This window comes from Oreochromis niloticus, unplaced genomic scaffold, assembly GCF_001858045.2.
Source record: "Oreochromis niloticus isolate F11D_XX unplaced genomic scaffold, O_niloticus_UMD_NMBU tig00001146_pilon, whole genome shotgun sequence".
Lineage (NCBI taxonomy): Eukaryota > Metazoa > Chordata > Actinopteri > Cichliformes > Cichlidae > Oreochromis > Oreochromis niloticus.
Window position 1 is genome coordinate 13,534 of NW_020327324.1, and position 20,749 is coordinate 34,282.

The following is a 20,749-nucleotide window of genomic DNA, read 5'->3' on the forward strand; positions in this document are numbered from 1 at the left end:
AGACTCCAATGTTAAAATGGCTCAGAAAGTTCCTTTGAAAATCAGAAGAGCAGGCTGTCTTTACACTGTCACCACGTCCATATAATAAACTCCACAGGCATGAAAACTGAGAATTAGGTAGACTAGACATTGCTGCCGCTCACGGTGAAAGAATTTTGTCAATACGACTTATACTTTTCATTTGGGAGCGATTTGTTTTGGCCTGACTTTTCTGTTCATTTTAAGCAGCAAAAGTGAGGTGCATGTCTGCGTGTGTATGGGGCCATTGGGTGCAGTCACTATAGCAACCAGGCTCACACCTGCCTGCCTAATGAGCTCTCTCTCTCTCACTGTGCCAAGATTCATTTTAAACACTTCTCTTTCAACTGCTGCTGTGTCCACAGTGTTTGCCCTACAGCCATCATTTTACCCTCAAAACGTCACCATCGATGTTCTCTTTCCAACAGCATGTCTTTCAAAGCTCAGAAATATAAACTTTTTAAACTGTGTGGATCCAAGTGGAGGGATCACACATTTCAGTCATTCAGTGATTCAAAGAATATGAACTTTTAATATTCATTCAGATGTTTTCTGACTCTAAATTTTCTTTTCTCATTACTTAGGTTTTTCTAATTTACATTTAAAACATTTTCAGCTCTTTTCCAACTTCTTCTGTGTGGATTTCAGCTTTTAGCAGTTCAGCACTTTTGTTTTCAGGTAAAAATTTCTGTATTTTTCATCTCATTCAAAATTCCTAACTTAAATTCAGCAATTAATTCATTTCAGTGCATACATTCAGATTCAAGCATTCACACTGCAGTTTCTTCAGAAAATGCACTTTCTAGTTATTATTATATATTCCGTACGTTTTTTGGCATCTAATTCCTTCAAAACCGCTCAACTTAGAAAAACCATTCAAACACCTTTAGATTCCTCTTCTTTTGGACATGACTGCTTGTATTTTTCTCATTCATAACATTTATATTTTTAAAATTATTTAACTTTTTTCAACAAAAATTTCCCATGTATTTCAATGGGGAGACCCTTCAAATTCTCCTTCAACTTACTCATTTTTAAACTCGTATTACTTCCATATACGTTGACATAGAGCGATCATTCAAACTTTAAAACGAAGACAAGACATTCAACTATTCAACTTGTATTTATCTTTTCAATATCTGTTATACTTTTTCTTCAGTTCCAGTTTAAGTTTCATGATGTTTTTTCAGCCATTTCAGCGTTTATAATGGGTGTGTATGGGACGGAATGTTGGGGCTAGAGTGAGACAGCTCAACTGCTAGAGTGAGAGGAGCGAAAAAATTAATCTTAAAATCTTTTTTAAAACTGCTGCTGTGTCCGCAGCGTTTCCTCTACAGGTATGATTTTACCCTCAAAACGTAGCCATCGCTGTCCTCTTTCATCCAATGTGTTTACTATTGTGCTAGGTGTTATGGTTCTTTCATAAATGTCACCAAATCACAGCCTCCTCCCTCCAACTCCTCCATAGACTCCAATGTTAAAATGGCTCAGAAAGTTCCTTTGAAAATCAGAAGAGCAGGCTGTCTTTACACTGTCACCACGTCCATATAATAAACTCCACAGGCATGAAAACTGAGAATTAGGTAGACTAGACATTGCTGCCGCTCACGGTGAAAGAATTTTGTCAATACGACTTATACTTTTCATTTGGGAGCGATTTGTTTTGGCCTGACTTTTCTGTTCATTTTAAGCAGCAAAAGTGAGGTGCATGTCTGCGTGTGTATGGGGCCATTGGGTGCAGTCACTATAGCAACCAGGCTCACACCTGCCTGCCTAACGAGCTCTGTCCCTCACTCTGCCAAGATTCATCTTAACTACTTCTCTTTCAACTGCTGCTGTGTCCACAGTGTTTGCCCTACAGCCATCATTTTACCCTCAAAGCGTCGCCATCGATGTTCTCTTTCCAACAGCATGTCTTTCAAAGCTCAGAAATATAAACTTTTTAAACTGTGTGGATCCAAGTGGAGGGATCACATTTCAGTCATTCAGTGATTCAAAGAATATGAACTTTTAATATTCATTCAGGTGTTTTCTGACTCTAAATTTTCTGTTCTCATTTCTTAGGTTTTCCAAATTTTAATTTAAAAACTTTTCAGCTATTTTCCAACTTCTTCTGTGTGAACATCAGCTTTCAAAAGTTCTGCACTTTTGTTTTCAGGTTAAAAACTCTGCATTTTCCAGCTCATTCAACATTTTTATTTTTAACTCAAAATTCAGCAATTAATTCATTTCAGTGCATACATTCAGATTCAAGCATTCACACTGCAGTTTCTTCAGAAAATGCACTTTCTAGTTAGCTAAGTAATTCCTAAATGCGTGTAGATTAAAGGAAATGATTTTACCTGGATATGATTGTCTCTGATGAGCCTAAGGTACAAAACGTGCGGGCGGCGACGATAAGGTTTTTCTAGCTCCTTGAGAAATAAAATTGTCCAAACAACGGAGCGACATTTCTGGGTCCATTTTAAAGTTTTTGCGCTGTGGCGCTAGCGTCCGGAAAAACACGCAAGTAAGGGCGGAGTTGAAGGCTAGGAGGCTGTCCACAGCCCATCTGTTATGTTGGATACTCATTGTTTGTTAAATAAAGTTTCTATGGAGAAAAAAAGGGGGCTGTCCAAGCCGCTCACTTCCTGACTACCCGTCCGTCTAAGGACACTACCTTGTGACGTAGGTAGGTAGTGTCCTTATGAGCATCCTTCCCCTGAATTCGGACACAGCCAATGTATTCAGATATAATCTGTAAAATCTTGCAGTTTATGATGTTTCAGTTGGTTCATAGTGGTATTTTACAATACCAGACGGGGAGTGTTATGACATGCATAGGTTCTTTCTCTTCAGCACCCTCTGCTGGTCATAGTGGGAATACTCACAAGCTTATATTTTGGTGGGGTTTTTCTGTGTTCCTGTGGGTAGAGGAAACAGGAAGCTGGTCGCTTGTTAGCCTGCAGAATATGCTGTTTGTCGCCTTAGATGCTCTTTAAAACATTTCTGCCTTGGAGAGTTATTGCTTGTGAGTATTAATGTACAACATGTTTACAAGTTTATTTGGTGCATTTCTATTACATAGATTTGTTTAGAAACCAGTTATTTCATCTGTTATGTTTATCTTTGAGGAAGCTAAACTCGCTAAGTTGTATTGTGATCACTACTGAGTCGCTGTTGATTACGCATTCTATATAACAGTGTAGTTCATATCCTAGAAGTGTGAGTTAAAAGGAAAATACATCTTGTAACATTTACTTTGTGTTTGTTTTTAGTTTTACAGGAAGAAAAGGATGTCAATCATTGAACTACTGACGAAGTAAAAAGCCTCAAACTTACTTCCGCCTCCTATGTTCATTGAAACCGTTAGCTGTCTGTCAAGTTGGGCAAAGGGACGCACAATAAGGACAGAACAGAGGTGTTTTTGTGTCTGTCTTTGTGATTCCAGGAAAAGGAGCAGATAGGAGATTGATGAGGAGCGGACGTGGACGAAGAGGAGGTTAAATAGAGACATCAGGATGGGATCCGGAAGAAGACAGAGGTAATAATCATTTATTATTGTCGCAGTATAAAAACAGTACAGTCTGATTCAGGGTTATCCTTGGTGTGAGGCAGAACGCTGTGTTCACATCAAGGTCCAGGGCTAAACTTGTAATTTCAACTGCCAAAGCAAATTAAGTCTTTTTAAAATGACAGATATTTTTCCTGTACTTCTGAAAAAATGTGAACACTGTAGACGTAAAATGAGTTTGACGTCCCTTGGCTAAAAAAAATGGCAGTACTGAGGTAATGTCTTATTGAGTCAGTAGAGGGCACCATAGTGCTGCTGTGGCTCCAACAGACAGCCTGCAGCAGGCTCTGCGCATGTGCAGCTGCAGCTCAACAGTTAACAAACCACAGCTTCACAGATTTGGCTGCTTAGTTTTCCATATCCTGTGTGCTGCCATCAACATTTCCCCAAGTTTGCTACTTAAAAAAGTAAGAAACTTTTTTTTTTTTTTAAGAAATCTGATTTTACTAAAGTAAAAAAGAATTGATGAAAAGTAAGTAACATGAAGAAGACTTTCACTCTTTTTACAACTCTAATTTAACAACTCTGATTGGTTTGTGTTATTAAATCAAATCTCCACTGAGTGATGAGTCAGCTTTGACACAGTAAATGTTCACTTGTGTCTGTTCATTGCTCACTATCCTGCAGTTGTTAATAAACCACCCAGTGCCTCATATATAGGGCACTTCTGTTTCTGATCATTTGCTGCTGTTTTGGCATCACAGAGCTGGATGTGAGGACGAGGCACAGTGAGGTGGTGAAACATCACATTTTAAATGTGGTTTACCATCTTTCAGAGGGTTCATAGCAGGAAGGTGTGTAATTTAACTGACTTCAAACATACTGTCCCACAGTAACAGTGGCTATCACAGCAGCTCATCTCTGCAGAAGACACTGGCGGTTTGGTTTACTTCATCAGTTGATCGTAAGTACTGACATGTGTGTTCTAAAGGTATTAATGACTAGAATTGCCTAAAAACAGCTGAACAAAGGCAACGTGTCTCTTTATGGATTAATTTGATTTATGAACATAAATCTGATCTTCCAGTTCTGGATTCTGTAGCTCACTTCTCTGTCTGAATTAAGTTTTGCACCATGTGGAAAAACTAACAAAAAACACATTTTCCCCCTTTATTTTATGTTAAACACCATGGAAAAGTTACAGGTAAATGACACACCACCATTTCTGATGTTATTTATTCATTTAGTTCATTTGGCAGGGACAAACTTCTAACTATAAATGCATGAAAAGGTTAAAAATGTTTAAAACAAAACAAAGAAGAAAACAAGAAATACATTCATTACATTCAAATTCATACAGTACTGATCAGATCAGTTTTATATAATGTAGATCTTTAAACAAATACAGTGAAAGTATGTGTTGGTGCTCATACCAGTACTTCCTAATGTAACACTGCTGACTTTAAGTCGTACTATCAGCTACTAAAGATCACATATTTCACACTTTGATCTCACTGATGTTTGAACAGGAAATATTCAGTTAAGTTTTATATAAAAAAAAAGCTTTAAGAATGAAAAACAGCTGACTATATAGAGCATAGGTCTCAAATAGGAATATGCTTTATGCTATAACAGAGTACTGAATCTATAAGATATTATGATTTAATATTGTAACTGTACATAAAGCTGAGCATGTCTGATATTTGGGCAGCAGAGGAGCAAGAGTGGCTTCATAAAAAGCTTCTTCTTGGCTTTGCTGCTACAGCTCTCCTCACTGACCTGTAAGACAAGCACAAAAAGACAAAGTGATTTCCAACATGTAAAGATATTATGAGCTGAAGACATTTAATAATGTGAAGAATAAATCAGCCTGCATGGCAGCAGAATTACTGAGAGAGCTTCCTGATGTGACTTCAGAATAAACTGCTGCATCAGCTGCAGGACTTGATTTTCCTGTGAATGAAGAGAAGATCATTGAAAACAATAATATCATTAACCAGGAGGAAACTTGATGTCTCCACTAATGCAAAGTAAGATGGATTTTATTAACCATGTAATGAATACTTGTGAATACCTAAGTATAAACAGATTTACATTTTAAGAGCAGATAAACATGTTGAACAATATTCAGTGGAGATGATGGCAGACTTTGCTCACCTTTGTTTTTCTTGGCTTTTTCTTTTTTGGGCTGTTTGACCTCAGCATACATCAGACTGTCCTCTAAAAGAGACGTCAGAGCTCAGGACACATTTGTTCAGCACAGATATGATACAAACATGTTGGACACATATGCAATTTAAACTTTTTACAACTACAGTGAAATAATTTAAAGTAAAAATCATTTGTTGTCTGTGACACTTCAGCTTTGCATGTGTGTGTTTTGTGATTGAGGTCTGGGTCAGAATCTGTGGATGCTGTGATTCAGTAAAGCTGAAACACTGATTAGTAAGTGAATAACTAAACTCCATGTTGACCTATAATTACCTGCAATATAATGATGTGATGACACATTCAAGTACAAACACTGAATGAGACTGTTGTGACTGTACCTGCAGCTCCTGTCTTCACATTAGTGTAAACAGCACTCTGCTCTGGTTTATGATGCTTCCCTGTTAAGATGATCGAATCCACAAAAGAAAAATAATTAATACATTTTTAAACATTTCAAAAACATTTTTTTTACATTCCATATGTTTTGTGTACTCACACTTATTTCCAAAGTTTTCAAGTTCAATATTAGAGTAAATGACATCTGGGGGTTTATCTGCACCTGAAATGTTCACATTTTAGTTACACAATTGTAAACCAATGACATGGTGCCAGTTTCCTTAAATTCAAAGACAGTTTCATCTCTAGCTGCTCTGTGCTTCTCACATGATATACTGCACCAGTGTTTCAGTGGCTCACATATGAAAACCAACATGACACATTTTTCAAAGATAAATGAAAAAACAGAAAAATCTTTTACAGAGTTTCATTAGTTGTGTTTAAGTCAACACCAGGACTATCAGATATTTTCAGACCATGAACCCATCATGATGTTACTGTTTGTGTTCTGATATGAAACAATAACATTTGTGGATTCTTTCAGTCGAGTTTCTTTCAGTCTGATCCTTTGTGCATGTAGTCAGTTGGTTATTTGGATGTTTGTCCAACTGGAGTTTGATAAATGTTCTTTGGAAAATTGCTGAGCACAAACTGAACCTACGTCATGTAAAGGTTAATGGAGATCTGGAAAGACCAGATGTGGGGAAGACAAGCGTCCTAGGGTCAGCTGCAGGGGGCGGTAGGGAGACCTCCCCCCATTGCTCCACCACCACATGATGTTCCACGATTAATGGAGCAAAACATCAATGAAGGGTGGCTCTCAGCTGATGACCCTTCAGCTACCATGATGTCACCGTTGGAGGTGTGACATGTCTAGCAGATAACTTCCTGCCTGTGCTTCCTTTAAGGTCCCTGAATGGTTGACCCGGGTTTTGATGTTTTGGTTTCTCTGGTTTTCTATTTTTCATCATTCTTGGTTTTCATAGTTCTGTATTTTGTATTGTTGACATTCTTATTTTCTCATGTTATGTTTACATTCTGGTTATCTGTCTATTTGGTTAATGAGAGGTTGTTTATCCCCTTGTGTTCTCACTCTGTTCTTTCTCTCTGGTCTCCATGTTTTGTCTACTGTCTGCATCAAGCTCGTGTGTCTTAGTCCAGGTGTCAGTGTCAGTCATTTCCTGTTTTATTTTGGTCTCTGTTCTCGTCTGTATCTTGTGTCATTCTGTTAAACTCTTTTCCATTAGTAACTACTCAGGTCGGCTCGCCACGGTTTTCAGGGTTTTCCATCAGGTCATAGTTCCTGTTACTTTTTCAGTATTTACTCACCTGGAGTTCCAAGCGATACGAGGCGATCCCAAAATGTGACGTCATCAGCCTGCATCACACTGATTGGCTGCTCAGTGGCATCACTTGATGACTTATGAGAGTATTTCGTTGATGAAAATAAAAACCATTTTTGAAACCCAGCAATGAGGAAAACAGCTACAAAAGCAACACCATGGTCCCAGAGTCTGACGAAAATTCACAGACGGAGCAGCAGGTATATCATCGCCTCAAAGTCCACCTTCATTGTAGTGTGTGTGACGCATACTAATTACGTCAAAGGATGCTCAACCACGTTGCTATGAGGACGACCACGCACATTAGGTGGTACTTGATTGTAATAGAAATCCAGTCAATCCGATTCGAATAGTTGTGATTTGATCCAAGTAGGTACTAATGGAAAAGGGGCATTAGTTATCACTGTGTTCCCACCTGTTTCCCATCATCTCATTATCCTGTGTTTTATAGACTGCCTCAATCTTCCTTTACTGTCACATCCTTCATCATAGTTTGTTTAAATATGATTTGTATAAATTTGATTTCTTAATTTTTTTAAAAAAATTTGGAATACTTTCTAAGTCGTGTGATAAAGTTGTTTTCGTTTACTAACTGTGTCAGATACTCAATGAAATGTCAATAATACTACTAATAATAATAACAATAACACAAAAGAGGCTCTTACACTTGGACTGTCTGCAGCGATACAACAAGAGCAGGAGAATAATAATGAGAGAGACTCCACAAACCAGTCCAACAATCAACCACACAGGAGATGAAGAGCTGTCAGCTCCTGACACAGTTACTGTGACAACAAACAATAAAGTTAACTTCAAGCCTTAAAACAAAACTAATTCACAAAAATCCATCAAATGTTTTGATCCTGCTCACCTTTAACTGACATCCAGCTCTGTGCTGACTCTCTTCCTGAGTACTGACACTTGTAGAAACCTTCATCAGACTTTGACACTGCAGAGATCTTCAGCTCCCCTCGGGTATCATTTTGAATAAGTTTGTCATTGTGATAGAAAAACACATTGGAAAGTATTTTTGTGTTCTCAAACTGCAGCTCAGACTAACAGAAGCTCCCTCAGTCACAGGATGAGCAGGACTCACCAGGATAGGACCATTACCATCATCTGTGACACAATCACACACAATTGTTTCAGTCACATCAGCTGGTGCACACTTTTAGAAAAAGCTGACAAACAATAATAAGAACAGATTGTACAAATGTTTTATCATGAAGATCTGATCTTGTGTATTTAAAAACTGCTGTATGTGTTTTATTTTTATCACGTAAATCACTTCACATACAGCAAAGCTGGGACAAATGTTCATGTGACGTCTAAATCATTCAAATCCAAGAAGTAAATGTATAATAACATACTCTGTACAGTGATGTTGACTGCACTGCTGAACTCTCCTGATCCAGACTCACACCAGTACACTGCAGTATCTGACTTTGATGTGTTGATGTTACATGTGGATCCAGTCATTCTCCTACAGTCAGAGTACAGTCGGCCGTCCTCAGAGAACTTCCTCACTCTCCACTCAGTGAAGTTTCCCTCACAGGTCAGTGAGACAGAGTCAGAGGTGAAGTGTTGCACTCTGTCAGGACTCACTGTGAGAGACGCTGCTGAATGAACATCTGGAAACAACATGCAGTGAAGAGACAAAGATCACAGATGTTGGGATTCAAAATGTCAAATTACTATTAGAAAAAAAAATAATGAGCTGAATCTTGGTGGTTTACAGTGATGACACAACTTATTAAAGAGAATCAAACTGACCTGCAGACCAGACAAACTTTGGTTGACTGTGATCAGTGTGATACTCTGGGTCTCCTCTTCCAGCTCTGCACACATATCCTGCTGTGTGTGTCTGTCCATGAATGATGTAGGAGTCCTGTGCAGTCCCACTGCCATCAGGTAGCAGCTCATAACTGGAGGATTTCTCTGATAGATCAGGAACAGCTTTATACCAGTAGAAGCTCCATCCTGCAGACGGATGTTCAACCTCACAGTTCAGAGTTACTGAGGCTCCAGGACTCAGCCATGATGGAGACACAGTGAGGACAGGACGGGGTTTATCTGTTCAACAAAGATTTTCTCTCAATGTTTTGTCTCTTAACTCTGAATTCAATGTCACTAAAATGTTGACTCACAAATATTTATGATGAACTTTAAGAGTGAGACTATCTAAACATGTCAAATATCTCAACATGTACTAATAAAAACACATTTTTACAAACTGTTTCTATTTCCAGCTTAAATGAACTATGACTCTACTTACTGTCAGAAACTGTCAGTGTGACTGAATCACTCCACTCTGTTGTTTTATGCTGTGAACTTTTCATTCTGCCCTTACAGCGATAGTTTCCACTGTTGGATGATGAAGCAGATCTAATCCTGTATTCATTTTGATTTGGAGCTTTTATCCTGCTGTTTGTTTCCCACTCATAATCCCACTCAGTGTCTCCTCCATGGATCTCACATCTGACAGTGATCGTCTCTCCTCTGTATATCTCAGACCAGTTTGGATACAGAGTCACAACAGGCCTGTTTGAGGCTGTTACTGTTCAAGAAAGTACAATAAAAACATGTCAAAAATGTTAATGCCTTTTGTTCTTCATCTTCCTCCTTAATCAGGAATTTATCTAACTTCATGTCAAACTGACCAGTTTTCCCAATCCTGACTGACTGGCTGTCCTCTGTGTAGTAAACTGGGTTTCCTCTTCCTCCTCTGCACCTGTAGAGTCCTTCCTGTGAGACACTGATTTGTCCATTTGAGTGGAAAACTGCATCTTGTGTGGTCAGGGCTTCAGAGGATTTCTCATCTCTGTACCAGTAGTATTTCCATCCAGATGATGATGATGGGTTCACAGAGCAGGTCAGGGTCACACTGCCCCCTACTGGAACAGCTGTGTTATCAGCTCTCAGTTTGGCCTTTGGTTTATCTGCAGTTCAGTTTAGAAAAAGAACAAAAGTCAATGACTGAATCAAACCAGTTGAAATAACTTAGTGGAAATACGGAAATAATAAATATCACATAACTTTAATGGTGAAGCTACAACAAACTGTACAACTATCACACAAATACAACACTAATCTTTCAGATTTAATTTGCTGCATTTCTAAGTTAAAAACACACATGAGGAACAATCAGTGGATTTAATGTTTCTTAGTGGATGTGGTGGAGCAGCTGAGACAGATTCAGCATTTGTTCTGCATTTCATCTTTCATGTATTAGAGCTGCACAGCAGAGAAGTTACTCTCATATGTTTTGTTCTCTTCACTGTGAATAAAAAGCTGCTGTTCAGGTTTTTGTTGTTGGAATAAAAACTAAACATTTTACTGACCAACATGAAAGACAGTTATAAAGCTGTAAGAAAGAAGAAGTGCTTTTTCCTTATTTAGATACTCTGGATGAAAGATCTTACATGACACAGTCAGTGTGATGATATCACTCCACTCTGAGAAGAAATAGTCCCTTCTGCCCCGGCAGCTGTATCCTCCACTGTCAGACTCAGTAGCTCTGATGATTCTGTGTTCATTGGATGTTGGAGGTGTGTTTAACTTGGCTGCTCTCCATTCATACGTCCACTGAGCTCCTTCACCTCCCTGAATCTCACATCTGACAGTGACTGTCTCACCGCTGTATATCTGAGTCCAGGATGGCTGCAGGGTCACAGTGGGCTTACTGGGAACTGTTCACAGAAAATATCCAGTTAGAGACAAATAGAAACATGAAGATAAAAAAAATAAGACGGAATAAATTCTTCTATTTCTCAAGAGTTGTCTCTCAACTCAGGTTTAATTAACTCACAGTTGCTGAATAAAATTGTTAGCACAGAACACATAATGATCTCTCAGCTTGGCAGAAATAAAAAAAAAAGTAAACTCACAAGTCTCCACAACTGTGACGTCACTGCTGTCCTCTGTGTAGTAAACTGGATCTCCTCTCCCTCCTCTGCAGTGGTACAGACCTCCTTGTGAGACACTAATAACTCTGTTTGCTTCATTTCCTCTCATGAGCTGAGCTTTAGAAGAGACTGAATCACGTCTGAACCAGTCAAACTTCCAGCCAGCAGAGCCCTCCACAGAGCAGCTCAGTGTCACACTGCCCCCTGCTGGTATGACTGAACTTTGTGCTGTCAGTGTGGCTCTGGGTTTACTTGCTGCTGAAGAAACAAAATAAGTACAACAGTAAAACATAATCAAGAATAAACTTGTGACAGTACTGATCACACTTTAAACACTGATTAATTTATCTACAAACACAAACAGTAATCAGTAATCCTGCATGCAGGGATGGGAGTAGAGAACTGGTTCCCAGTAGTCAAAGTCCTAGGAATCATTAGTCTCTGCCTGCTTATCGATCCCACTTATCGGTTCTTGAACTCTCGCTTTCAGTTTGCAGTAACAGTTTTCCTGTTAAGACAGATGTAAACATGAAAACATTAAATGTCAGCATGAATCATGGTTCAACTTACATGAACCTGTCAGTCTGAAGGCATCACTCCATCCTGTTAAGAGATAGTCACTGCTACCCCGACATCTGTAGTCTCCACTGTGGGACACTGAAACTCTGCTGATCCTGTATTCACTGGATGTTGGAGGGCTGTTTGTGTTGGGTGCTGTCCATTCATATTTCCACACCTTTCCTTCACCTCCCTGAATCTCACATCTGAGAATGATTGTCTCACCAGTGAATATCTGAGACCAGCTGTGCTGCAGTTTCACAGCAGCCAAAACTGTTCAACAAACAAATAAACACAAATATTAAACTGAAAAAATCATAAATCATATTTATAAATTGTTACTTTAATTTAATCATGATTTTTCATTTTATTTCACAACCAAATTTCACCCTCACCTTGTTTCTGAATTGTAACTGGAGCACTGTCCTCTGTGGAGAAAACTGGATCTCCTCTCCCTCCTCTGCAGTAATAGATGCCTCCTTCTGAAATACTGATAGTGTGCTCTCATAATCATGACTTATAGGGCCCTGCACAGTGTAGCTCCAACTTACTTAAGTGATCTTCTTCTTTCTTATCACCCCAGCAGGTCCCTGAGGTCCTGTGACCAGGGGTTGCTGGTTGACCCGCATTCAAGGTTAAAAACAAAAGGTGACAGAGCGTTTGTATCAGTGGCTCCCAGACTCTGGAACTCGCTCCCTTTGAGTTTGAGATCTGTGGACTCAGTTATGTCTTTTAAAAAGCAGTTAAAAACCTATCTGTTTAAACTCGCTTTTGGTTAATTTTGTTTTGTTTTGGATTTTAATGTCTGTTCTCTGACTCTGTAAAGCACTTTGTGATTTTTATCTTGAAAGGTGCTATATAAATAAAATTTTACTTACTTACTTACTTACTCAGAGAAGCTCATGTGGAGTTCTGATTCCCATTTCATCTCAGCACTATGGAAAAAGATTCACTGGGTGGAGAAACTAGTTTGTAAAGGTAAGCGATGTGGACCTTTAACAGGGTATTAGCTTTAAGAACCAAGTCTATTCCGCTGGGAGTTGAGATATGTGGGAATGAAGCTGAGTGGTTTTTTGCAAAATGTCGCAGCTGGAAATAGCGAAGAAAATCAGATCAAAGCGAGAAACAAATTGATCAAAACTTGCAAAAATACCATTTATGTATAAGTCACACAGACTACAAAGTCCTTTATCTTCTAAAACAGAGAATCTTGAGTCCATCTTCGCTGGAACGAATAAATAATTGTTGCAAAATCGTGGTTGCTAGAGGGAGTGTGAGCCATCCGAAGTGGCGTCTTATTTGTGACCAAATTTCTAATGTTCCAGCAACAACTGGGTTGGAAGATAAACTTAATGAGTGTGACTGTAAGGCATCGCATGCTAAAGCACGTAACAACGAGGATCAGGAGGCCACTTCGCTCTGGCACATATTGGTTTGAGAGAACATGCACCACGATAATATTTTATGCATGTTGGATGCCCAATAATAACTAATTAGATTGGGCAGCACTAATCCTGCTCTATCCCTATAGAGGAGCGAGCGACTAGCCCTTGGACGTTTGCCGGCTCAAATGAAAAATGAAATAGCTTCATTTACAGCTGTAAAAAATGATTTAGGAAGATAAATGGGCAAACACTGAAAAACATTTAGATATCTTGGTAATACGTTCATTTTTATAATTTGAATCCTACCAGCTCGGGACAGCGGTAAGTAGTTCCATCTTTGTAGATCAGACTTAACCTTTGTTGTTAGTAAGGTTCTGTTCTCGCATTGTTCGCAGAGATGGTGTAATTGCAATGCCGAGACATTTGAACTCTGAGTTGGCTATTTTAAAGGGTGTAGTTGATGTAGGTATGTCTGCAGCCATTTGGTTAATAAGGAAGTATTCACTTTTGGAAATGTTCAAATCAAATCAAATCAAATCAAAGTTTATTTATATAGCACATATTAAAACAACAGTGTTGACCATAGTGCTTCACAGTCAGTCAAAACACAAGACAATTAAAACAAACAATAAAATAGGACAACAAACAATAGGTAACAACACAATAAGCTAAAATCAGCCAACTAGTTAGAATCAAAGGCCAAAGTAAACAGATAAGTTTTAAGACGAGATCTAAAAGACTGGATAGACTCGGCCATACGAATATGTACAGGGAGGTTATTCCACAGTCTAGGTGCCATGATCGCAAAGGCCCGGTCTCCTCTCGACTTCATTCGAGACCTAGGTTGTGCAAGGAGCAAGTGATTGGATGATCTAAGCGCTCTGTTGGGATTATATAGGTGAAGTAGGTCAGAGAGATAGGTGGGCGCTAAATTATTCAGAATTTGAAAAGTGAACAAAAGAATTTTAAAATCTATGCGATATTTAACAGGGAGCCAATGTAGTTTGGCTAAAATAGGAGTTATGTGTTCATGGATTCTTGTACCTGTTAAAAGACGCGCAGCTGCATTTTGAATTAACTGAAGCCGATAAAGAGAAGAGTGTTGGAGGCCCGAGTAGAGGGAGTTACAGTAGTCCAATCTGGATGTGATAAATGCGTGAACAAGCTTTTCAAGTTCCTTTAAAGGAAGGAACGACTTTGCTTTGGAAATCTGACGCAACTGGTAAAAGCTGTTTTTCACCACAGTGGACACCTGTTTCTCAAGTTTAAAAGAGCCATCCAGGAATACTCCGAGGTTTCTTACAGTGGGCGAGAGATGGCTAGCGAGAGGGCCTAGGGCATCAGTCAACTGGTCTAGCGGGGTGTGACTACCAAAGACTATGATTTCGGTCTTATTCTCGTTTAATGTAAGAAAATTATGTGATAACCAAATTTTTACTTCATGCAAACAGTTGAACAGAGGTTGCAAAGAAGCAGACACATCGGATTTCAAAGGTGAATAAATCTGGATATCATCGGCATAACAGTGAAAGGAGATGTTGTATTTTCTAAAAATTAATCCCAACGGCAACATGTACAAAGAAAAAAGAGCAGGACCGAGCACGGACCCTTGAGGCACACCACAATGAATAGGGGCAGAAGCCGAGGAGTGTTGCCCCATAGCAACAGAGAATGACCTCTCTGAGAGGTAGGATTTAAACCAAGATAAAACCGTACCTTTGAGACCAACAACATGTTCCAATCTTGATAGAAGAATGTTGTGGTTAACCATATCAAAAGCAGCAGTCAAGTCAAGTAAAACTAAAACCACGGAATAACCAGAGTCAACAGTTAAGAGAAGATCATTAAAAACTCTAAGTAAGGCTGTCTCTGTGCTGTGGCGAGGTTTAAAACCAGACTGAAACTTTTCATTTATACCATTTGCATCTAAAAATGCCTGAAGTTGTTTTAGAACGACCTTTTCCAATATTTTGGAAATAAAAGGGAGTTTGGAGATCGGCCTGTAGTTAGCCAGACAATTAGGGTCAAGATTTTTCTTTTTCATAATAGGTTGCACAACAGCATGCTTAAAGACAGACGGTACACAACCTGATGACAATGATGCATTCAGCAGAGATAAGATACAAGGACCAATAATATATAAAGCTTCCTTAAAGAAACGAGAAGGAAGAATATCGTGCGGGGAACCAGAGATTTTGAGATGATCAATTATATCTTTTAAAGCAGAATAAGACACTGGCTGAAACTGTTGAAAGACAGTCAAGCATTCAGCGGCTGGAACTGGGTCTAATACTGATGAAAAATGAGATGGATGAGAAGCCCTTAGAGCTGAGATTTTATCAGAGAAATACTTTAAGAATTTATCACAAAGAGCAGGGGAGGCATCCCTAAAAGTGACAGTGCAAGGGTTTATCACAGAGTTAAAAGTATTAAAAAGGGCTCGGGGGTTGTGGCTATTAGTCATAATAATACTAGACAAAAAGGCAGATTTGGCAGCTTTAACAGACTTTTGATACTTAGATAAACAATTATGGAGGATGTCCAGAGAGACGTGGAGTTTGTTAAGCTTGTATCCAGATAGGCGTCCAAAGGAGTCTAATACTGCCAAATGCGAGGGATATTTGATAAAGGATCATTAACATAGAGAAGCAAATCATCTACATAAAGGGACACCTAATGTTTTATACCCCAACTATCAATCCCTCGAATCCTTCCACCATCTTTAAAGCTGCTGAGAGTGGTTCAATCGCTGATGCAAATAGTAACGGGGATAATGGGCACCCCTGTGTTGTTCCCTGAAAGAGTGAGAATGGAGTGAAGCTTTGATTATTTGTGCAGACAGAGGCACACGGAGAGGAGCAGAGGAGTTTGACCCATGAGACAAAATTATTATTAAAACCAAACTGTCTTAGGGAAAAGAGGAGATAGGGTAGAGTGGGCCTATCGAAGGCCTTCTCGGAGTCAAGAGATATTATGGCTTCTGGAATGTTAGAAGATGTTGAAGAGAGGATGACACCGAGAAGTCTTCTTATGTTGGAATGTGAGCGTCTTCACCGTATAAATCCCGTCTGATCCTCTGAAATAATTGAAGGCATGATCGATTCTAGTCGCCCAGCTAATATGTTTGCGAGAATTTTTACATCCACTGGGAGGAGTGATATTGGTCAATAGGATGTGCAGTTCAATGGGTCCCAATGGGTTCAATGGGAGTGATATGTTTTAACAATATACAGGAACACATATGTGGAGTTCCAGATTACTTACAGATTTTTACTTAAATCTGACTCCCAATACTCCAAAGGACCTTCACAAATATACAAGTGATGAGTGTTAATAAATGTAATGTATAAAAAAGCAAAACATTGTCTCACATGGTTGATTTCATCATTTCATCATTGTGTCAGACATAAAATCTTAGGCTGCTGACACAACACCTTTATTCTGAAAGTGCCATCATAAACAGATGACAAATTAAAGGAAAAGTGTGTCAGTGAGGTGTGTGTGCATCATGTGCCTCCAGAACAGCTTCAGTGTTTCTTTGCATTGATCGTAAAAGTATCTGAAATTCTGATCTAGGGATGAACATCATTACTTTAGAAAAAAGCCACTTTTACTGACTCACAGTGACTTTTCCCTGATATAAATGGACCCTAATATGGCATCAAAGTCCCACAGCCCAACTACACCCTCGGGGTAGAGGTCAAAGGTCAGGATATGCATGCTTGTCATGACGCCATTTACATAATGGCCTGAAGAACAGTTTGTTTTGATTTATTCAGATGCAGTTTAAGTGCTCCTAGCTTATATAGTATTGGGAGGAGAAAGATATTTTTGTGGATATTTTTATGATTATTATTACTATTCCATTAATTATTAATATTGATATTGCATTTAGATGTTTAAACATATTGGCACCCAATTAAGCTTTTATTACAAGTCCAGCAAGAACCACTTTAAACTGTTGAGTTGAATCTATAATTTTAAAGGCTTTTGAATGTTTTTATATTCTTACACTGAAGTCTTCAGTGGGTGAGAAACTGAGCTGCAGGGACAGGAAATATACTCTGTGCTAAAATGAGACAGGAAACACTTCTGCAAGGCTTGCTGAAGTGAAACTGAAAGCAGTCTGAGTTGGTTTGTCATTTTATTATGCATTTATATTTTTGATTAAGCTTTGATTAAGCTTTAAGTAGTTGTATTAGATTGAAACATTTGTTTTATACATTTTACATGTAAGTCAAGATCGGCACACACAGGATAGTCTTAGCCTGGTTGATTAAGCTGAGGTCAATTAAGGTGCAGCGTGAGGATCACACATGTACAGACATATACACATACACACACATATTAGGTAGACTCATTTATATAGGTAAGAGTTTAATCATGTTTTGCTATAACTGCAAAGTTGGGGTGCGTACGTGTTAGTCTGTTCCAGGAAGTACACCAGATGTCCCAGAGATAAGCGACAGCGAAGACGAGCTGAGGGGAAGCACCTGGGTTCGAGCCGAAGACAATGTTCTTTTTTAAACTATGTTAAAAGTTGTCAACAGAACATTTGTGGTTTTGGATTGACGTATGCTGTATTGAGTCTGCCTGGCAACAGAAGGGGGGGGAGCAGTATCACCCCCAACCCTATAAAGTCTTTGTTCTGACTATTGTAAGACAGTTCAACACGGAAATCTGCACAAGTGTTGGACTCCACATGTGTGCATTAAAATCTTCGTCTAATTGCACCAGGCCGGATCAGTGGTTATTATTTTTGGTCTTCCTCCTCAATATCTGAACCCTTAACAATAGTTACACTTCAAACAGATTTACTCTATGAAGCACTCTTGCTGCATCGTCACCTGCTGGAGAAAAAGGACATTAGATTCATCTCCATACCAGCACATGTGGGTATTAAATGAACTGAAAGAAGAAAAAAACATTAGAAAAATGGACAGTTAAACGTTTTTTTGCAGGGGGTCAATAATGGTGGCGTGAGAGGACTTTAGAGTTTTTAAAGGAAACAGAAATTCTGCAGCGACTCTGAGGCTGAAAGACAAGGGATCAAAAAGGAAGTAGAGGCAGGTGCTCTTCTTCTTCTCTCCTTTGTTCTGATGTGAGAATGTGGACTCTGGTTGTGGTTTTGAAGATTTGGATTTACAAATATTTGGAGTGTGAACATATTATGCTGAGAAGCTCTGGTTGCATTTAAGTGATCATACTGTCCTTCAGCAGAGATTCAAGGTCTACACTGAATGTTTTTTAAGTTATATATTTAATTAGCTTTGAAATGTATTTGATGTTTATTGCATTCTGTTGTTGTTGTTGTTGTTGTTTTTCAGTAATGATTAAGAGGACATGAATGATGTTGCACAGCAAGCAAGCAGTTAGCTGAAGGTATTTGGCTGTAGTGTTTCACACTGTCAGGTATGCTAGGCTGCACATGTGATTGTATCACTGTTTTGTTGTCTCACTCTCTAGTTTGTTTTAGAGTAAGGGTCGTATTTTATTTTAAAACCGATTCTTTCTTTATTCGGTTTGTCTTTATGTCACCTGGGCCAGGTGCAATATTAGCCAAGTAATATGCAATCCCTGAGTGGGGACTAACAGATCATAGGAATCGGCCTTGCGTAAGTGTTGATGATGCACTGATTTGCTGTGTCTAGTATTTTGTTCTAATTTGTTTGCAGTGTTCCCAATTATTCCCTTTGGGAAACACTATAGTTAAAAAAAGAACCTGTGAGCTTCCTGCTGGTGAGTTATCAGGTGACATTGCTGGCATGTTGCACCATTAAAGGTACTGAGGGGTCATTGGTGGCCTTCCACTGTGATTTTATTGCAAATGCTTTTAATAATAAAACTGTACAAAGATTTGCTGATACAGACCTGCTGTCTCGATTATCCTGGACTTATAACTAACTGAAAGTTTGTATGACTACACTCATACAAACATCCTGCCAGTTAAAATATGAACCTATAGGATCACGGCCTTAGTGTCTGTGTGTTTTTGATCACTACATTAGTGTATTTGTGTTATTTGATCAGCAATAATTCAGTTCATTAAAGTGTTTGAAATTAGCTGAATGACTGAATCACAGTTGAAAGGTTTTGTTTGTTGACCCTGAGTGTGATTATTGTGCTGCTGTTACAGCCCCATTTCTGTTTTACTTCTCAGCACTGCCATCATGTGTCTGAATACACTGTGCACAGTCACATGTAATAACCTCAGTGAAAGATCTGATAACATTTAATGTCGTTGATCAGCAGGGCAGGCTGTTTTTGACCTGTTTGCATTTTTGAATAAAACTCTTGAAATTCTTTGCAAATGGAAAATGTCATTTATTTGTGATGTAAAACTTTTAATGGTAAATGGCCTGTATTTGTATAGCGCTTTTACTAGTCCCGCCTAGGGACACCAAAGCGCTTTACACACCCAGTCATCCACACATTCACACACTGGTGGAGGCAAGCTACAGTTGTAGCCACAGCTGCCCTGGGGCAGACTGACAGAAACGAGGCTGCCATATTGCGCCATTGGCCCTTCTGGCCAACACCAGTAGGCGGTAGGTGAAGTGTCTTGCCCAAGGACACAACGACCGAGACTGAAAAGCACTGAAAGGAAAATCTAATAAATTCAGATCTGCAAAGAAATGCATTCATTATGTTTTATTCAAGAGGCAATATCAGAGAGTATTACAAAATTAAACTGCAAACAATAATGTCTTTACTCTTCTGACTGGCCTACATGTGTGTGAAAGACTGTTGGTGGTCACCATCTATTCTCCCACATGCAGGCTTATTTTTATCCACTGACAGGCCTCATGGTTTCTGGTTGAGCCACCATGAACAGAGGAAATGCAGCCTGTGGTTTCAGCCTGAAGTCTTCAGTGTAGCAGATGTCGTGTTTCATGTTATCAGCTCACAGTAGAGAGTTAAGATAAGACTTTATTGATCCCACGGCAGAGAAATTTGTGTGCTACCAAAGCTCAGGTACAGATAGCAGAAGAATACAAAGGATAGAATATAAGAATATAAAGATTATAAAACATATAAAGTCAGGAAATACAAAATAACTAAGATGATACACTATATACAACGGTAGCTGAGGTTTTATATACACACATGCACAGTATGTGTTATGGATAGAGGGTTGTGGAAATATGCAAGTAATACATTTCAACTATTCTGCTGCTACTATTACTATATAAGTGATAGATATCTATAAGTATCTATAAATATAGACATGTGCATGCAAGCACATGTAAAAATACACACACACACACACACACACACACACACACAATGGAGCACAGTGGAAATTTGACCTGTCTGCATGACACATGTTTATATGATATGCCTGTACTGGAATAACAGTGATAATTATCAATGCTACATTAAGTATCTCAACACTGTGTGAAAACAGACAAAAGTAGCATCACTGTGGTGATGACAGAGTATGTGGGCATCAAGAGAAGCTGTGAAAAGTTGTTCTCATGCTGAAAAGCAGAAAAGAGT

General features: G+C 38.8%; 1 long non-coding RNA gene across 1 annotated transcript; it reads right to left on the reverse strand.

The window, feature by feature from the left end:
• Positions 1–5,263: 5,263 nt before the first annotated feature.
• Positions 5,264–9,194, reverse strand: LOC102080749 (uncharacterized). Its single transcript, XR_003217490.1, has 6 exons — positions 9,175–9,194; positions 8,772–9,032; positions 6,219–6,281; positions 6,061–6,120; positions 5,669–5,731; positions 5,264–5,464 (listed from the first exon to the last, which is right to left on the reverse strand). It is a non-coding gene; the product is annotated as an uncharacterized LOC102080749 (long non-coding RNA).
• Positions 9,195–20,749: the final 11,555 nt, after the last annotated feature.